Source organism: Schistocerca gregaria, unplaced genomic scaffold (assembly GCF_023897955.1).
Source record: "Schistocerca gregaria isolate iqSchGreg1 unplaced genomic scaffold, iqSchGreg1.2 ptg000483l, whole genome shotgun sequence".
Classification (NCBI taxonomy): domain Eukaryota; kingdom Metazoa; phylum Arthropoda; class Insecta; order Orthoptera; family Acrididae; genus Schistocerca; species Schistocerca gregaria.
The window spans coordinates 1,787,501-1,792,500 of record NW_026061892.1 but is presented as its reverse complement, the minus strand read 5'-3'; the positions used below and the strand labels follow the sequence as shown (position 1 = coordinate 1,792,500).

The window sequence follows — 5,000 nt, the reverse complement described above, 5'->3', positions numbered from 1 at the left end:
TAACCTAACCCACGTTGTCCCTTAACCTAACCCACGTTGTCCCTTAACCTAACCCACGTTGTCCCTTAACCTAACTCAAGTTGTCCCTTAACCTAACTCAAGTTGTCCCTTAACCTAACTCAAGTTGTCCCTTAACCTAACTCAAGTTGTCCCTTAACCTAACCCACGTTGTCCCTTAACCTAACCCACGTTGTCCCTTAACCTAACCCACGTTGTCCCTTAACCTAACCCACGTTGTCCCTTAACCTAACCCACGTTGTCCCTTAACCTAACCCACGTTGTCCCTTAACCTAACCCACGTTGTCCCTTAACCTAACCCACGTTGTCCCTTAACCTAACCCACGTTGTCCCTTAACCTAACCCACGTTGTCCCTTAACCTAACCCACGTTGTCCCTTAACCTAACCCACGTTGTCCCTTAACCTAACCCACGTTGTCCCTTAACCTAACCCACGTTGTCCCTTAACCTAACCCACGTTGTCCCTTAACCTAACCCACGTTGTCCCTTAACCTAACCCACGTTGTCCCTTAACCTAACCCACGTTGTCCCTTAACCTAACCCACGTTGTCCCTTTGCCTAACATAGTTCACTGCTCGGAATCTCTGGTGTCGTTGTTATCCTCATGTAGATGTCTTGCGAGTGTTGCTTACTTTCCACATATTCCCGCTATCCACTGTCAATTGTACTGCAATAGGACTATATCGGCCCCCCCCCCCCTCTGTCCCCCTCTTTGTGTCTCTGTCCTCTCAAGCTGGTCGGTCTGGCGTTTGAGTGTTAAATGAGCCTCGCAGCTGTTCAGTTGCATTCAGATGTCGACGCCCTCAGTGTACGTCGTGGTATGGTCTGTGTCCATTGTCCGCTGATGTCGTACGCGTAACCCACACGCTGTACCGATCATCGGTCGTTACGTACAGAGTGAAGTAGTGTGATACGTGTGACCGTACGCTGGCTGTGCCCAACGGTGTCGAATCTCAATTTCCATATGTTGTGCTCGATGCTACTTGTCTCGTCTCCCAATAACAGCTAGGTTGCACTGTGGTACGCCGTAGAGGCGTGTGGGAGGAACGTACGAACGCATTGTATGTCACCCTGGGTCGCTGGGGGTGGTGGTGCGGTGAGTCAGGTCAGGTCAGCGTGAGCCGTCTGATGTAGTGACGCGTGTATTCCGACTTTGTCGTATTGCCTCACACAAAGTGCTACCCTGGTGGACCGCGTTCCATATCTGGGACATGCCGCAGATGCCGGTTGACAGTGGATCGCGGAAGGGACATCGCATACGTGCGCGGGCCACCTTCCACGTGTTCTCTTCTGCACATGTCGCAGTGTGTATGTGGTCTGATGTAGCGTGTCGTGACACATGACATCCTGGCATGCAAGAATTGTTGAATTCGCAAATGTAGGTGGACATCTACGTTTACTGCCCAAGATACGCAAATGAACTGGAAATCCATTGTTGAGCGGTTGTTCACGCTGGAGGTGAATCTGTGATGGCGACGATCGGTACAGCTATTAACCGGTTGTTTCAGCGGTACCCGCCACATACACACACGTGACTAGGCCCATGTGGGTATGAAGCGATACGCGGCGGTGGCTTGGTGGGACTGTTCCCGGCCGGTGATGGGGGGCCGCCCGGCGTGTTGGCCGCGCGCTGCGTGGGCGCACGCGCAACAGCCGGCTGGTGGGGGGCGCCGAGTGGCAGGAGCGCCAGCAGACGGGCCCGGCAGGCGGCGCAGCTACGCTGCGGCGCACCCTGCACGCGGCGCCTGGCGGCCAAAGTTGGTTCAGCCGAGCCCGGTGCGAAGCGCGGTGGACATCTGCAGTGTGCTGGTCTGATTGAGGACTGTGTGCGTTGAGGATGCGCCGCCGCCTGGCACTCGGCGCCGCGACGCCGTCTGCTGCTCGGTCGCCCCAGCGGTTCTCGCAGGTGGTTTGTATCGCAGTTGTGCGGACGTGTTGGCGCGTGCGCTGTGCTGGGAGAGTTCGCTTCTGCACCCAAGTGGGGCTTTGCCCTTGTGTGGCGCTGGCGTTGGAGCTGCCGGTCACCATAGGTGGCGCGTGTTGTCTCCCGCCGGCAATGCCACGACAGCACGCTCCCGGGCCTCTGTCGGCAGCGGCAAGCTCAGTTGGGAGCAAGGGTGTTCGCACTAAAACCGTCTACTCGCCTAACTCCGGGCGATTGCGCCTCTCTCGAAACCGACCAAGTACCTAGGACGGCGCTGCGCGCCGCCGGGACCTGAGAGGGTTTCGAGGTGTATCGTGCAGGGGAGCTCGGCCTCCTCCTGTTTGCAGAATAATTGAGCGGACGCTTGCGTGTTCGCGCGGGCCCCCGGGACACACTCCCGGGCGGCCGGCTGCTCAGCTCTAGTTGACGCAGCTCCCTGGTTGATCCTGCCAGTAGTCATATGCTTGTCTCAAAGATTAAGCCATGCATGCCTCAGTACAAGCCGCATTAAGGTGAAACCGCGAATGGCTCATTAAATCAGTTATGGTTCCTTAGATCGTACCCACGTTACTTGGATAACTGTGGTAATTCTAGAGCTAATACATGCAAACAGAGTCCCGACCAGAGATGGAAGGGACGCTTTTATTAGATCAAAACCAATCGGATTGGCTTGTCTGGTCCGTTTGCCTTGGTGACTCTGAATAACTTTGGGCTGATCGCACGGTCCTCGTACCGGCGACGCACCTTTCAAATGTCTGCCTTATCAACTGTCGATGGTAGGTTCTGCGCCTACCATGGTTGTAACGGGTAACGGGGAATCAGGGTTCGATTCCGGAGAGGGAGCCTGAGAAACGGCTACCACATCCAAGGAAGGCAGCAGGCGCGCAAATTACCCACTCCCGGCACGGGGAGGTAGTGACGAAAAATAACGATACGGGACTCATCCGAGGCCCCGTAATCGGAATGAGTACACTTTAAATCCTTTAACGAGTATCTATTGGAGGGCAAGTCTGGTGCCAGCAGCCGCGGTAATTCCAGCTCCAATAGCGTATATTAAAGTTGTTGCGGTTAAAAAGCTCGTAGTTGGATTTGTGTCCCACGCTGTTGGTTCACCGCCCGTCGGTGTTTAACTGGCATGTATCGTGGGACGTCCTGCCGGTGGGGCGAGCCGAAGGGGTGCTTTCGCGTCCCGAGGCGGACCCCGTTTAAATCCTACCAGGGTGCTCTTTGTTGAGTGTCTCGGTGGGCCGGCACGTTTACTTTGAACAAATTAGAGTGCTTAAAGCAGGCAAGCCCGCCTGAATACTGTGTGCATGGAATAATGGAATAGGACCTCGGTTCTATTTTGTTGGTTTTCGGAACCCGAGGTAATGATTAATAGGGACAGGCGGGGGCATTCGTATTGCGACGTTAGAGGTGAAATTCTTGGATCGTCGCAAGACGAACAGAAGCGAAAGCATTTGCCAAGTATGTTTTCATTAATCAAGAACGAAAGTTAGAGGTTCGAAGGCGATCAGATACCGCCCTAGTTCTAACCATAAACGATGCCAGCCAGCGATCCGCCGCAGTTCCTCCGATGACTCGGCGGGCAGCCTCCGGGAAACCAAAGCTTTTGGGTTCCGGGGGAAGTATGGTTGCAAAGCTGAAACTTAAAGGAATTGACGGAAGGGCACCACCAGGAGTGGAGCCTGCGGCTTAATTTGACTCAACACGGGAAACCTCACCAGGCCCGGACACCGGAAGGATTGACAGATTGATAGCTCTTTCTTGATTCGGTGGGTGGTGGTGCATGGCCGTTCTTAGTTGGTGGAGCGATTTGTCTGGTTAATTCCGATAACGAACGAGACTCTAGCCTGCTAACTAGTCGCGTGACATCCTTCGTGCTGTCAGCGATTACTTTTCTTCTTAGAGGGACAGGCGGCTTCTAGCCGCACGAGATTGAGCAATAACAGGTCTGTGATGCCCTTAGATGTTCTGGGCCGCACGCGCGCTACACTGAAGGAATCAGCGTGTCTTCCTAGGCCGAAAGGTCGGGGTAACCCGCTGAACCTCCTTCGTGCTAGGGATTGGGGCTTGCAATTGTTCCCCATGAACGAGGAATTCCCAGTAAGCGCGAGTCATAAGCTCGCGTTGATTACGTCCCTGCCCTTTGTACACACCGCCCGTCGCTACTACCGATTGAATGATTTAGTGAGGTCTTCGGACTGGTACGCGGCATCGACTCTGTCGTTGCCGATGCTACCGGAAAGATGACCAAACTTGATCATTTAGAGGAAGTAAAAGTCGTAACAAGGTTTCCGTAGGTGAACCTGCGGAAGGATCATTACCGACTAGACTGCATGTCTTTCGATGTGCGTGTCGTGTCGCGCAACACGCTACCTGTACGGCAGTGGCCGTGCGCCGCGTGCGGAACCACGCGTGCCTCTCAAAACTAGCGGAAGTGTTGTTGTTGTTGTGTGGTACGAGCGCTGAAGCTCTGGAGCGGCTGGCCTGCGGTACCTGGCGCCTGGCGCCGGTTTTGAATGACGTTCGCCCGAGTGCCTGTCCGCCCCGGTGTGGAGCCGTACGACGCCCATCGGCTGTGAGGCCGTTGGACACAAAAAAATAGTGGAACAGGGGCCGTCAGACGCCTCAGTCCCGCAAATGCTACTGTCTTGAAAGAGACAGTGGGAGACTGAAAAGGAAAAGATCACCCAGGACGGTGGATCACTCGGCTCGTGGGTCGATGAAGAACGCAGCAAATTGCGCGTCGACATGTGAACTGCAGGACACATGAACATCGACGTTTCGAACGCACATTGCGGTCCATGGATTCCGTTCCCGGGCCACGTCTGGCTGAGGGTCGGCTACGTATACTGAAGCGCGCGGCGTTTGTCCCGCTTCGGAGACGTGGGAGTGTCGTGGTCGCCTGTGTGGCCGGCCGCGTCTCCTTAAACGTGCGATGCGCGCCCGTCGCCTGGCGGTTCGCATACCGGTACTTTCTCGGTAGCGTGCACAGCCGGCTGGCGGTGTGGCGTGCGACACCTCGTACAACGACCTCAGAGCAGGCGAGACTACC

The 5,000-nt window shown here is 55.3% G+C and overlaps 2 non-coding genes and 1 pseudogene across 2 annotated transcripts; all 3 read left to right on the top strand.

Annotated features, from left to right (window-relative positions):
* The first annotated feature begins 2,375 nt into the window (after window positions 1-2,375).
* Window positions 2,376-4,268, top strand: LOC126313494 (small subunit ribosomal RNA). Its single transcript, XR_007555182.1, has one exon. It is a non-coding gene; the product is annotated as a small subunit ribosomal RNA (ribosomal RNA).
* A 364-nt stretch (window positions 4,269-4,632) lies between these two features.
* LOC126313431 (5.8S ribosomal RNA) lies at window positions 4,633-4,787 on the top strand. Its single transcript, XR_007555130.1, has one exon. It is a non-coding gene; the product is annotated as a 5.8S ribosomal RNA (ribosomal RNA).
* A 188-nt stretch (window positions 4,788-4,975) lies between these two features.
* The window catches only part of LOC126313602 (large subunit ribosomal RNA), a 4,759-nt pseudogene continuing 4,734 nt past the window's right edge, over window positions 4,976-5,000 (top strand).